The sequence below is a fragment of the Podarcis tiliguerta genome, assembly GCF_965153285.1.
Source record: "Podarcis tiliguerta genome assembly, chromosome: 12".
Lineage (NCBI taxonomy): Eukaryota > Metazoa > Chordata > Lepidosauria > Squamata > Lacertidae > Podarcis > Podarcis tiliguerta.
The window spans coordinates 17,579,683-17,594,422 of record NC_139545.1 but is presented as its reverse complement, the minus strand read 5'-3'; the positions used below and the strand labels follow the sequence as shown (position 1 = coordinate 17,594,422).

Genomic DNA, 14,740 nt, shown 5'->3' with positions numbered 1-14,740 from the left:
TCCTACTTCCATGACTATATTCATATAAGACTTTAGAATAGAAGTGTCCCCCCCCCCCAAAAAAAGACCCCACCATATACATATCTGATAATTTGTTCAATGGAGAGCAAGTAGCTAGAGCACATGTGCGAATATCCAATTGCCAACTCACCTAGGGGGGTTAAATGAGGGTTTTCTCAAGGTTATTAGAGTCTGTCTGGAGCTGTTGCAGAACCACACTCCAGGGAGAACTCACTCTACTTTCTTGTAACATTGACAGTGTGAGGATATTTAAAAGTTCCCCTGTTCCCCTGCTAAACTGTACAGATCTACCTCAGAGGTGCTTCCCATTGGTACAGTGAAGGGAAAAGGCTGGGTGTGTGTGTGTGTGCAAAATTACTGGTCTTTTTTCAGAGCACCAGAGAAATTAATAGTATAATAAAATTGACTCTTCTTCCTCTGACAAGTAGTATAATAATAATAATAATAATAATAATAATAATAATAATAATAATAAAAAAACCTGCCCATCTGCCTGGGTTTCCCCAGCCACTCTGGGCAGCTCCCAACAGAATATTAGAAAAATGCTAAAACATCAAACATTAAAAACTTCTCTAAACAGGGCTTCGTAGCTTGTTTGCATGAGATTATTGCAGTGTGAAGTCCCCAAGAATGAGGGGAAATAAGTGGAGGCTGGAAACCTCTTTTCTTTGATGGCCTTCCCATTTCACACACCTAGTTCAAATGGTAGTAACACTTCCTTGCATCGTGATTTGCATTTCTAAGGAGAAGCTAAAGATTTGCATTTCGGCGGAGGGAATATACGGTATTTGTTGAAATTCTGTGTGTTTCACAAGTTGAACCTAAGCAGCCAGCACTGAGTTCAGTAGTTTGTTCCCAGAAAAACTGTGCATAGGATTACAGCCTTGCTCTTTGCTGCGTCCCTGCTCCTGTGTGTTGTGGATCAATATATAAGTGGATCAGTGCCTGGATTCTCCTGGTGGGCATGGCTATGAAGGCTGTCGAGATGAGCTCTTGCACTTCAAAATTTACGATACCACTGATTGCCCTACCTTTGGAAGTGAGGAAGGTGGTGGGATTCAGGGTTTTGTTGCGTTGGAACCCCACCTCAGCTCCTGTCTGATGGTTTCCCACAGGCCATTGCAAGAACAAGATGCTGGACTTGATTCTTCATTGGCCCGATCCTGCAGGCTCTTCTTACGCACGCATGGAAGCCTCCCCCTGGTGCTGTTCACCTGGCACCAACCTTGCAAAGTTTTAAGCGCCAGGTGAAACGTGTCCTGCTTCCTGTGCTTTCAGTGGGATTGCGACGTTTGCTTTTACTGCTACTACAATATTCGGTTTTTATTATTCCTGTTATTTGTATCTGGCTTCGGGCTGCTTTCTGTTTTGAAGTTCTGTGCTCCACTGGAATAATTTCTGAGTAGACACACACGAAAGATTCACTCTGCACATCTGTTTTATTTTGGTAACTTTGAAAATGGCTCCCCTCCTCCAAAAAACACACACATTTTTGCTTTTTGTTTTAACGTAGAAGCTACCCTGAGAGTCTTTTCTAAGACTGAAAAGTGTGTTAGGAATAGGCTAAATTAATAAATGCTTAAATAAAAAAATGCATTTGATTTATTAAATTTATACACCACTTTCCCTCTAAGGGACTCAAAGCCATACATGTGATCCCTCCATTTTTATTGTCACAGTAACTCTGTGGTGTCTAGGCAGAGAGATGACTGGCCCTATTGACTTCATGACTGAGTGAGGACTTAAAACTCCCCAGTGGTTCTGTCTCCCAGTTGCCCAGCCTGCAGCCTGTCAGTTGCTAGCTGCCAGCTTCTAGCTAACATAGTTCTCAGCTCTGTCCTTTGCCCTTCTAACTACCAGAAATTCTAGATTCAGGGAGGTAGCCGTGTTGGTCTGATGCAGTCGGCATAAATAAATAATAATAATAATAAATCAGTAGCACCTTAGAGACCAACTAAGTTTGTTCTGGGTATAAGCTTTCGTGTGAATGCACACTTCTTCAGATACACTGAAACAGAAGTCACCAGACCCTTATATATAGTGGGAGGGTGGGGTGGGGTTTTTCTCTGAAGGGTAGTAGGAGATGGGTGATTGACTCAATGGGTATGGTAAACCTGCTTACGACTGTTAATGACTGCGATGGATGGATCAAACCTATCCATTCTTAAGGAAATCAGCCCTGAGTGCTCACTGGAATGACAGATCCTGAAGCTGAGGCTCCAATACTTTGGCCACCTCATGAGAAGAGAAGACTCCCTGGAAAAGACCCTGATGTTGGGAAAGATGGAGGGCACAAGGAGAAGGGGATGACAGAGGACGAGATGGTTGAACAGTGTTCTCAAAGCTACGAACATGAGTCTGACCAAACTGCGGGAGGCAGTGAAAGACAAGAGTGCCTGGTGTGCTCTGGTCCATGGGGTCACGAAGAGTTGGACATGACTAAACGACTAAAGAACAACAACAACAGCTGCAATTAGTCCTGCAGGAAAAAGCAAGTGATAGTATGCAGATGACCAAAAATAGCTTTAGCATATGTCTCATTACCTGCAAACAGGTTTACCATGCACACGAAAGCTTATATTCAGAACAAACTTAGTTGGTCTCTAAGGTGCTACGGTTCGAATCCCCGCGGCGGGGTGCGCTCCCGTTGTTCGGTCCCAGCGCCTGCCAACCTAGCAGTTCGAAAGCACTCCCGGGTGCAAGTAGATAAATAGGGACCGCTTACTAGCGGGAAGGTAAACGGCGTTTCTGTGTGTGGCTCTGGCTCGCCAGAGCAGCGATGTCACGCTGGCCACGTGACCCGGAAGTGTTTTCGGACAGCGCTGGCCCCCGGCCTCTTAAGTGAGATGGGCGCACAACCTTAGAGTCTGTCAAGACTGGCCCGTACGGGCAGGGGTACCTTTACCTTTACCTTAAGGTGCTACTAAACAATTTTTTTATTTTTTAAAAAATTTATTTTAACTACCAGAAAGTTGAGGAAGGGGCCCCCACCCTTTTGTTATCTGGCACAGAGACACTTCCTTTGTTACCTTAATGGCCCATACTTAGAGGGCAATTACCTCACCAGGAAGCTTGCCTGATTATTCCAGGAATTAAATCCCATCTGGATCCAGGAATTAGAAGGGGGCTCAAGCATACAGCCTACATCTCCCCCCCCCCCCACCTCATAACACTATAAACAAGTGCCTTTAGCGACCCAGTGAAGGATTTGCCCATCTACCTGGATGTTAGTGCTACCACCTTTGCCTCCTAGTTGTAAGGAGGCAGTTGGGCATTTGGTTTCCCAGCTTGGAAGAGAAGGAGGTGATGGCAACAGCAACTAGGCAGAAGCAAAGTAGACCCATTAGCATTTGCTTTGCTGTTTAATATTAAACCCAGAGCTCACAGCAGAGTGTGCTGCCTGTATAGTGTCATGATTCCAGCCTCTTGTTAAGCAGACTTTATGGCTTAAACGTTTGGTGTAGATGTAAAGTTCATTCTCTGTAAACTGTATAGCAACGAAACCAGATTTGCTGGCTGCAGTCCTTTGCCTACGTACCTGGAAGTTTTCCCCATTGAACACCGTGGGACTTACTTTCAAGTAAACATGCACAGGGTTGCATAGATAATTGCCACAGTCTTTATTTTAAAACACACACACACACACACACACACACACACAATTGTGAATTGAGCCATCAGACCTCAGGAAATATCTTCACTTGCTGCGAAAGGGTTCACTGGGGACGCCTCTTGATGAAGCCTCTCGTTTGAGACTGTTCTTCCTTGGGTGGCGTGCATACTAATTGACGCATAACAACAGCAAGCGAGCGTTCTCTAATAGGACTGCATAAAACAAAACAAGAGCTGTCACCGTGGAATGGCCCAAAATCATTGAATAAAGCAAGGAACGGAACTGCATATGGGGAAGAATGAAAAACAGATACATGATACAATCAGATGCAAACATTAAAAGATGCTCAGTAAGATGTAAAGTTGGGAAGTAGTTTTTTTGTTGTTGCCTCCCCAGTTTATGATTTGCATATTTCTTTTCTTTGCTAATTTTAATGGTCAGGGAAGGCGAACTGAAGAATTTAACGACAACAAACATGTATCTTAAATGCATAGCGGGGCTGCAAGGTCTGCGACCACACGCGCTGAGCCCTGTCCGTGGAGCCTACCCTCCCCCAAAAGAATGAGACGAGAGACCAAAGTATGGGTTCAAATTGGCCACAACTTGATTCAACTTAAGAATGTGGGAAACTTGGCTTTGGCATGTAACCCTCTCAGCCTGACTGGGATTGAGGATGTGCAGGGCAATGAGGTGCAGTAGGAGGGGACTGTAAAGCACGAATTTACACAGCTTGCCCTCCCACTTTACCTTGGCCGGGAGTTTGACCTACATGCCGCTGCTCTAGGCCCAGGGACTCCTGCAATCAACCCTTTAATGGGCCATGTGTCCCCTCCCCAGCGCCGCCATCACCAAAAACAAAAGGCCACCATGCGGCCTAAAGCCGGGGTGCACGCTGCCTTCTCGGGCCCGGCAAAGCGCTCCACGGTGAACGGCGGCAACGGAGGGGCCTTGCGCTCCCTCCCAAGTGCCACCGCTGCTGAAAACAACAAAAATGCTGGTAAACAGCCGGTAGCTGGGGCACACGCCGCCCTCTTGGGCCTGGCAAAGCGCCCAGCCAACAAAAGAAACCAAAATTACTTACCTCCACCTGGCTGCTCACAGGAACACATCCTAAACCTGGAAGAGGAGGAAACAGAGTGAGGTTTGGCCAAAGGGGTCAGCCTCTTTTCCCTTGACCCTCATCCCACCCCCAGCCATACATCCATTGTCCTCCCAGGCTGGGGGCGGGATGAGGCCACCCTAAAGCAGGTGGGAGGCACCCGAGCAGGTAAGCCTGCTCAGTGTCGCAAACCCCGCCCACCTGTTGGGAAGGAAATTGGGTGGAAATTCTCATATAATCCTCCACACCCCCACACCTTTCTGATATAGCTAAGCGTTCAGAGGGATTCAGTAGTGGAAGTTTCAGTACACCGTTTCCATACTTCATGGCAATGTTCATCTGCCAAAGTATGCAAGCCCATTTCTCAGAGCATGAATTACTGCCCTCTGCATCTGGCCTGACGGGCTCTTTATAACTGTGTGCATGCCAGTTTGATTTCCTGGTTTAATCAAGAACTCTGACTAGCCCTGTACATCTGCTTAGGAACTGGAATGGATGTGACATGGGAGAATAATATAGGGTCCTAAGCACCACCATTCTGATAGACACCTGGTGCTTGCCATTCCTTTTGTAGGCAAAGAGGCACCACCTTCACACAAGATAAGCTTGATGTTTGCAGAAGTACAAAACGAAACATCTTTTAGAAACAAAGAAAAAACAACTCTAAGAGGAGGGAAACAACCGAAGGCGGACCAAGTGATGTGTGCTCAGGGCCCAGAATGGATGTTAGGTTCATTAATAATATGCCACTGCATACCTTGGTTTTCCTTAATTAATTACACGTGTGGGGAGGGAGGGGGTTCTTACTGGGAAGATAAAGAAGATACCGGTAATTTCTTTGTTCCCTCTCATACACATGTGGCTTTCTTTCTCGAGCTCCAAACCAAAGGCATGTGTGTGTTGAATTTCAGACTAAAGGCCCATCTCATCCAATTGGTTGTGAATTGGCGCCCAGTGCAAACCTTTCAAGACTAGTGTCATTCGTACATGTATATGTATATGTATATGTATATGTATATGTATATGTATATGTCTAGCCAGAGATAGCCACCAGCAGCATCACTGCCAATTCATTAACAAGTTCTATTCAGTGTGTTAATATTGACATTTTAAAACCCTAAATGACTGGGGTCCTCAAATATCTGAAGCAGTTCCTCCTCCCATGTCCAAGTGTCCAGATAATTAAGATTTGCAGGGGAGGCCCTGCTGCCACTACTGCTGCCACTGTCTGTGGTTTGGGGGGCAGTGGACAGGGCCTTCTCTGTGGTGGCTCCCAGCTTGTAGAAAGACCTCCCTTCTGTAGTGCATTTTTGAACCATCACTTTATTCTGTTTGACAGTTTGTCAAGATACGCCTCTTTACCCAGATTCTCTGCATGGCTATGCACTGCAATTCTGGTTTGGAGTTTTCTTGTTCTGTTGTTGCTGTTGTTGCTGTTGTTTGATTTGATTTTATGGTTTTAGTGTATATTGTACTTATCTGGATTGTGATATTTGTTACCTGTCCTGGGCGTTAGGTGAAAGGTGCGAGCTGTGGGTACAAATAAATAAAAGAGCAAAACAGAATAAATTAACTTTTTTAAAAAAGCTAATATTACTAAAAAGAGCATATAGCCCCCCAAAACACATTTCAGAATAGCACATAAAACAGACCCAGCATGCTCTTCCCCTGTTCGCAGTGTGAACAGATGGGCCTTGCATGGATTCCAGAAAGTTTCCCAGAAACAGCAGTTCTTTTAAGAAGCCAGTTATCTCCCATTCCTAATAATTTAGCTGCTGTCAGGTACCATTTCCCCTCACATGCACAAAACTTCAGATTGATATTTATTTACTTGTTTTTACATTCACATTCCACCTTTCCTTCAATAAGTTCCAGGTGGTGCTCATGGTTCTGCTCCTCCTTGTTTTATCCCCCAAACGGCCCGGTGCTCTTAGTTTTACTAATCATAAGTAACATACAGTGGTACCTTGGGTTACAGACGCTTCAGGTTACAGACTCCGCTAGCCCAGAAATAGTACCTTGGGTTAAGAACTTTGCTTCAGGATGAGAACAGAAATCGTGTTCCGGTGCGTTGGCAGCGGGAGGCCCCATTAGCTAAAGTGGTACCTCAGGTTAAGAACAGTTTCAGGTTAAGAACGGACCTCTGGAACGAATTAAGTTCGTAACCAGAGGTACCACTGTATTTCTAATTCTGTGGTTCCATGATGTGGTTCCATGAGTAGGGGTGCAGGAGGTCCCCAGTGTTAAGTTTTGTCCAAGTTACCTTCCATGTGAGCTCAAGGCTTGTATCAGAACAAGGACATGTTGTTGAATGCAATGCAGTGATGAATCCCCAAGTTCTGCACAAGTCCATGTGGCCTCAAGGTATCAGAAGATTTTGGCAAAAGGGACAGTAATACTTCCAGTAAGGTGCTACTGGAAGGATTTTGTTTGTTGGTTTCTTAGTAATATTCATACTTAGTAATACTCATACTTTGAGCCCACTGGGGCCAGACCAGTGGAGCAGATCAGCAGAAACACCAGCCCATTTTTAGATTGGAGAGACTCTTCTTCCCAGCTCCAGAGCAAACTCTGTGGTCACTCGGACTGAAAAGGGACTGAAAATGCACCAGGGTTTGATGGTCTTTTTGTTGTTGTTTAGTCATTTAGTCATGTCCGACTCTTCATGACCCCATGGACCAGAGCACGCCAGGCACTCCTGTCTTCTACTGCCTCCAGCAGTTTGGTCAAACTCCTGCTGGTAGCTTCAAGAACACTGTCCAACCATCTCGTCCTCTGTCGTCCCCTTCTCCTTGTGCCCTCCATCTTTCCCAACATCAGGACGTTTTCCAGGGAGTCTTCTCTTCTCATGATGTGGCCAAAGTATTGGAGCCTCAGCTTCACAATCTTTCCTTCCAGTGAGCACTCAGAGCTAATTTCCTTAAGAATGGAGAGGTTTGATCTTCTTGCAGTCCATGGGACTCTCAAGAGTCTCCTCCAACACCATAATTCAAAAGCATCAATTATTTGGCGATCAGCCTTCTTTATGGTCCAGCTCTCACTTCCATACATCACTACTGGGTAAACCATAGCTTTTACTATACGGACCTTTGTTGGTAAGGTGATGTCTCTGCTTTTTAAGATGCTGTCTAAGATGGTCTTTAGCTGCCACTAATTATGAGCCTCATGCTGAAATATTCCCAGGTAACCTGGGATTTTTTCATAGACTTTGCGTCATGGAACTTCAGTAACGTCACCATTCTTAAATTAGGGCCTTACCTTTCAAGGTGGGTGATGATTATATGTCAACATATGAAGAACCGCCATAATGTTTTCCTTTTCTTAATGTTGAGGGACTTGGATGAGAATAGCAATATGGAACAGGTCCATGTGAAATAATAAAACTGGTGGAGAAAGTGGCTAAGTTGTGCCGAAACCTCTTTCACTAATAAATTTTATTTATTGGGTATAGCAAAAAATTGAAATAAACGTGCTACTTTATTTATGTTTCTCCCAACTGACATTTTTGTCAGTGGGAAAATTTGAACCAAATGGGTTCATACCTATTTAATGACTCTAAGCTCACCACATTGGGCAGGGGATCAGAGCTCCCTTTGGAGTAGAAAGGACCTCGTAGAAAGTAAATAATTTACAAAACTTTGGATTTTGAAGCTTAAAAAAAAAAAGTTGTACTGTTTAGCCGCCAAAATGTCTGGTGGGTATGATGGTAATCCTGTCCTCCTAATTATTTTCTTTTGCCTATTACCTTTAAATTTTTTAGAATCGTTACTGGTGACATAAAAAAATAACCTAGGAACTCCCTTAAAAACAGATATATATATGATACTTAAACTGTGAAAGTGTGGAAATAGATGGCTCATTTATAAATTTAACTATGTGTGTGTGTGTGAGAGAGAGAGAGAGAGAGAGAGATTTAAGTTCTTCTAAATTTGCTAAGGAAGCAAGTCTTGGAAGTTAGTAGATTTCATTAACTAGCTGGTGACAATTAGCAATTACTCTATACCGTTTGGTAGCCTAGCTTGACTATAGGACCTGTGTCTGTAGAACGGTAGGTATTTAATGTGTGCTAGAATTTGTCAGTACTCTCTGACACTTATCTCCTTCAGTTTTTTGTTTCAACTATCACTGCAGATAAATTCCAGTAAGTTTATTTTTCCCTGCTGTGCCTTAAACAATTATAACATTTTAAATGTAATCCTGAGATAATAGTATTGACTTGCTTCCCAGGGCAATAGGTACTTAAAGGCACTTTTCCTGATTTGAAGAGGGCTTGGCAAGGTAAAATATCAGATTTAGCAGAAAACTGTTTGGATTGGCAGGTGACCTTACAGTTCTCTTGAAGGTCTTTTGATAAAACAGATTATGTGCTTACAGCACGAGAAGATGCTTCTAGGTATAAAATAGCACAGTATATCGGATCATGTCCGCAGCACCACCAATTTCAGAACTTTGTGTTCATTTCTGCACTTGTATGGGGCCACCTTGATTTAGGGTTAACCCATTATAGGACAAGAATACCAAAAACATGGGTTGTCTGGCAACCTTGACCAGGAGTTCTCTCAAATTGTATTCTTTCTTTGGTGATCACTCGTAGCCGAATAAGATTGTCTTCCATAAACATGGTTTCAACAGTGAGTCCGTAAGTGACTGTGGAGGCAAATTCTGGATCCACACCTCCTTCCACAGTGGGGACATAGGTTTCTGGGCAGGAGTTGATCACGGTGAGGGTTTCCCAAGTGTGCCTTCCTCTTAGCACGTTTCTCCCTTGCGTCCTGAGTTTGAGCGTCTTCAAAACCCATAACACCTTTGGTAAAGGCTGTTCTCCAATTGGAGCGCTCGCAGGGCAGTGTTTCCCAGTTGTCAGTGTTCATACTACACTTTTTTTAATGATTTGCCTTAAGAGATCACTCGCTGGATCATCACCTTGTCGTGGTGAGTGGGCTTGCATGTTCCTATGACCCTTGTGAGCGAAGCCTCAGGAGTTTCGTACTCCCAACAGGGTCAAATAGTGTGCACGTTGCTGTCAGAACCATGTGCCCCCAGTTGTGCAAATTAACTGTGCCCCTTCAGATTTTTACCCAAGTGCCAGTGTGAGCTTTGGAGCTGGCAACTGCGGCCCATTAACTTCATCAGCCTTTGGAACTTGGCCCACTGAACAAATCTTTAAAGGCAAAGTCTGGTCAGCTTGTCTCCAACACTGTTGCAGCTTTATCTGATGGTTGGATTCTTTAGATACACTCTTTTTTAGAAGAATTAGAGAGCAAATACAGGAGCAGCAATAAGCAGGTAGATTGTTTTCCTTTGTGCTTGTACTTTTGACATCTTTTGTGGTTGCCTGAAGGTGTTCTGCATGCCAATCGGGTCTTGGCACCAAACTGGGGACTTGGCGAATGGGGCACTTGAATTTTTTTGTTGGGTTAATTAATTCGGTGTCTTCACATTGTGTACATTTGTACATGTCACCAAGACCCCCCTTTCAGTTACAGGAGCATCTCTGAAAATTGGCAGGTATATATATATATATATATATATATATATATATATATATATATACACACACATAAAATTGAGGACTCTGCCCCCTTTTAAAATAATGGTCAAATGTTGCTTCACATATGGTGCAAGAATAACTGGTGGCAAATGAGATCCTTGATTTCATTTAAATTGTATTCTGTCATAAGTCGTGTATAGTTTTCTCCCAGGGTTTAAGGTCAAATCTTGGGGAGAGTCAGCTTCATCCTAATTAGTTCCCCAGGCTCTTCACTTTCCCCCCCCTCCCTGAAACATAACTTTTTGGAGCCTATTTCCTGTACTATGTTCTTCTTCTTAATAAATGCACTTCTGGGTTTAGCAGCCTTTTCAGACCTATAAAAACCTCAAAATGTTCTAGTCTAGTGCATGAGATAGGTTAGAGAGTGCTCCTGATATGATAGTCACTTCCCCACAATATTATATACACGGTTGGGGAAAACAAATTCAGGTGTTAATCAGGTTTAATTGACAGCCCTTTAAAAAAAACACAACAACACATTTTCCAGCCGAACTAGTCTTTGCTGTGTTAAATTTGTTACTCATAGGAAATTGCAGGTACTTCACACAGGAGCTGACATTTTAACAGTGACTGCTTTAGTTAACTCTTGGTTTTTCCCCACTCTGTTGCATGCTAAGCTTAGAAGTCCACCTGAATTTGAATATGCTCAAAATATAACAGATCTCCACAATTTGTGACCTGGAAGCTATTCATGCATTGTTGTTGTATTGGGTGCTTGATAGCTTCTTTTGCTTTTTTCAGCCCCAGATAAATAAAGTTTGAAAGCCCTTGCAACAATCCACTATAACAGCTTGTGTTACTCACAATAGACTCTCCAGAATGCTCATCAATGAATTTCAGTCTACACTCTTTGCTATGCCAACAGGCAGAGAAGTAATAATCTTTTTGCTTCCCACTGTTTTCCGACTTTCGGTCATGATTGTGGAGCTATTTTTGTCTTAATGATAAAGGGAAATGTTTTTTTTTTTCTCAGTGGGTAATTAACTAAAAACAAAGCATTAATAGACATCCTGGCCACGCCAGCATAATCTTAGTTTGTGTTTCAAGATGACACGGTCACTTTTAGATGCCATTCATATCTGCCAGAAGGTGTGTAAGAGGAAACAGAAGTCAGGCAGAATAGCTGTGGCTCGGGGTCCCATTTGTGGTTAGGGGACCAGTGGGTGGAAACAAGTCGTCCAAATACTGCATTGTAAAGTGAACCAGCAGACTAAACTGAAAGAGAATCTAGAATGTGTTTAATCTGTTCTGAATTTTGAATGGGGAAACAGCTAGAGGAAGAACGTTGTCTCCCAAGGCAAACCTTCATTTTTATCCTTCCCTCCAACAGTAGCTTTGTAGTTATCAGCCTTATCTGAAAACATAATTCTTCTGCAACAGTGAGACCTACTTGAAACGCTAAAGTAAAGGACCCGTTCCTGAACAGAACACAGAAGCTCTGCTAATAGTTTTGCCGCTAATTTAAAAAGAAAATGCACCCCAAACCATAACACAGCGGTATCTTGAGTTATTGTTTGGAAGGCAGTGTCCATCTGTCTTCATTCACGGGAAGAAGATAGCAAGTAAACAATCAAATAATGAGCAAAGCACCAGTGATGGAATGCTACCATCAGCTGAAATAATTGAGAATTTCACTATTGACCTCAGTAGGGCAAGGTTTTATCTAAGGGTGGTTGAAGAATGGGATATCGTGTCGCTGTTGGATTGCTCTTCCAGTTTCAAGAGCACTGAAAGCACAGCGCCTCTCCAGCAAGCACAATATGCAAGTGTGGACACTTCAACAAAACAAGCGAGGTTTCTTCTTTACTTAAAAATAAAAATAGGGGAAGAAGAAGGAGCACAGTTATAGGATTATTGCAGTTTTCTAGGATGGTTGGAACAAGTGCATGCATTTATTTAGGTTCAACATTTGTGTGTGCCACCCTACAGCCTATCAATCTCTTGGCAGCTTGCAATAAATAAGAAAACACTCCAGATCCAAAATAACCCATTGCAAGCAATAGTAATCCAACAAAAGCGAAACTCAACTCAACCTCAAAGCTTAAACACATGTATGCATGACCAAGGCAAGATCTCCTCTTCCTACGTAGGAATGCAGCTGCTGTACCAAAGTAAGCTGATAACAGACACTCTTAGCCATCCAAAATTTAAGAGATGGTAGGTGGATTCCACTCTGCCCTGAGAAAATACATGATATACCTTGCTTGAATTTTCCCCAGTTTATGCAATGCTACCAAAGTTTGTGCTGCCAGTGAAGGAAGCAAATTAAGGGGTGACCCCTCCCACCCCAATTGCTAGAGCTCAGTTGTTCAAATTAAACTCTTTGCAAAGGTTTATTTCAAGTTGGATTGGGCCCAGGCTACTTGAAAGATCCGGTCTCCCTTTATGAAGCTGCCTGGGTGCTAAGATCCTCAGGTAAGCTCCTTCTCTTGGTCCCATCTACATCAGAGGCATGATTGGTGGTGAAACCAGAAAGCCTTTCTGTGCCTGTTCCCATATTGTGGATTTCTGCCTGCAGGCTAAGAGCTTCCTATTTAGACAGGCCTTTGAAAACTAAGGTGTCCATGATGCTGACTGCTGGCCTGATGTCAGGGCAAACTGTATTTTAATACTGGTTCCAAGTGTGTTCTGGTTTATTTTAATTTGTCTGTTTTTATTTCTTTGTATTTTACAACAGTGTTTTGAAATGTTGCAAGCCACCTTGAGTTCCATCTTGGGAGAAATGGACAAAAGAATGAGCCAGTTAAAAAGAAAAACACTTTCCAAGTGGAACATTTCAAGGATGTAATTGTTAAGCTATAATTCTGTGCTCCCTTATCTGGTAGTAAGTCGCATTGCACTCAGTGGGACCCATGAATCATTATGCATAGGATTGGGATGTTTGAGACAAAAACTAAAGTAAGTCTTTTACCATTGCATTGCAATGCAATGTTCTCAGTTCATCAGCTGCAAAAGACACAATTCTCCTGTTCAGAATTGTGGCTTTTTATTTTACATTTCTGAATGTGATATGAATTTAGGAAATGATGGAAATAGCCGACTTCCTGCCCCCTGTAAAAATAAAATCTAGATCAGGTTTTTAATGGTTCAGAGAGAAGACGTCACAAGGTGGAGGGGGACAATGGGAGAGGGTAAGAAAAATATATATACTTAAAGCCATACTACGCTCTTAAGGCCTGTGTGCAGTAAAGGAGGCAATCAGCCGATGATTTCTTAGTTATGGGATTGCTGCATGCAAGCAGGGGAGAAAGTTCTTCTATGGATTTTGAAATATTGGCAAGCGTGCATATAGCAGGGACTGTCATCAGTCATTTTTCTGGTAGTAAACCTCGTACCAACATGAGATTTTCTAATTAGGGCTTGAGAACTCAGGCTTTCAGTTGCATATAAGAAAGAAGTGACTGTAAGCACATGTGACCACAGAACTAAGTAAAAACAGGAATGTCGTATCTGTTCCTGCTTAGATAGTATATTTCCCCCTGTCCTCCTAACATTCTGTTCTTCAGTTTGGCGTTCCTGTAATGGAAGAGAAGGGAATGGAATGCAAAGAGGAGAGACATTCCGTGTAACATTTGGTTTGAATTTACATACACTAAAATGAGTTGCATGTTTTGATTCTGGAGCTGTTCCGTTCCAACCGCAAAAAACCCCACGTTTGCTGCTTTGTAAACCTAGTGTTTCATGCGTTGCTTATGTGTCTCTGGTTCATTACTTTGTCATAATGGATAAGAGTTTAAGGAGACAAAATATGGGAGTCAAACAGAAATTTACCTGGCTGCCACATGACTCCATGTACCTCCGAGCACAATTTAAAGTGTTGGTGCTGACCTTTAAAGCCCTAAACGGCCTCGGCCCAATGTAGCTTAGGCTTGGACTCTCTTACATGTGCACAAAGTGTGTGTGTGTGTGTGTGTCTCCAATGGTGTAGTCACAATCCAATTCACCCTCAAGGGACTGGTTGTAACTCTGGAAAACCAACCAACCACCGTCTTGGCAAAAGAGATTATAATTTCCACTCTCTGTTACAACATGCAGTATGTTTGCTCAGAGATTCCACTGGGTTCAAGGGCAGGGGTGGAGGAAGCGGGGTGCGGTGGGGGTGGTCTGACCCGGGTGTCACCACTGAGGGGGGTGACAAAATGCCGGGAAGCAGTTACCGTGGGGGCTTGCAGCGCTTGTCACTCCTGGGAGTGACGCGTTGGCTTGGTCGCCCGCAGGCTCCGCACTGTCCCAAATGGTCTGCCCGCCGCCTCCCCCCCCCCCCCCAGCTGTAGGGTGGCTGAGTGGGAGGAGGCAGGCAGATTCGGAGGCCCCAGGGAGACCACCCCTGGCACCCAATTGGCTTGCTCCGCCGCTGTTCAAGGGGGCTCTGTTTACCTCCGTAAGTGTGCATAGGATTGTAGCTGGAGCGCACATTAAAAAAGTTAAATCTACAGTGGTGCCCCGCAAGACGAAT

The 14,740-nt window shown here is 43.6% G+C and overlaps 1 protein-coding gene and 1 long non-coding RNA gene across 12 annotated transcripts in view; one reads left to right on the top strand and one right to left on the bottom strand.

The window, feature by feature from the left end:
- The window catches only part of RBMS3 (RNA binding motif single stranded interacting protein 3), a gene marked incomplete at its 3' end in the record, with an annotated part of 742,271 nt that overhangs the window by 422,741 nt on the left and 304,790 nt on the right, over positions 1-14,740 (top strand). The window lies entirely within an intron of this gene.
- Positions 3,618-5,237, bottom strand: LOC310660488. Of its 2 annotated transcripts, none has more exons than XR_014503421.1 (3): positions 4,935-5,237; positions 4,716-4,750; positions 3,618-3,916 (listed from the first exon to the last, which is right to left on the bottom strand). It is a non-coding gene; the product is annotated as an uncharacterized lncRNA (long non-coding RNA). The 2 variants fall into 2 exon arrangements; XR_014503422.1 differs by having other exon boundaries at positions 3,618-3,846; positions 4,935-5,231.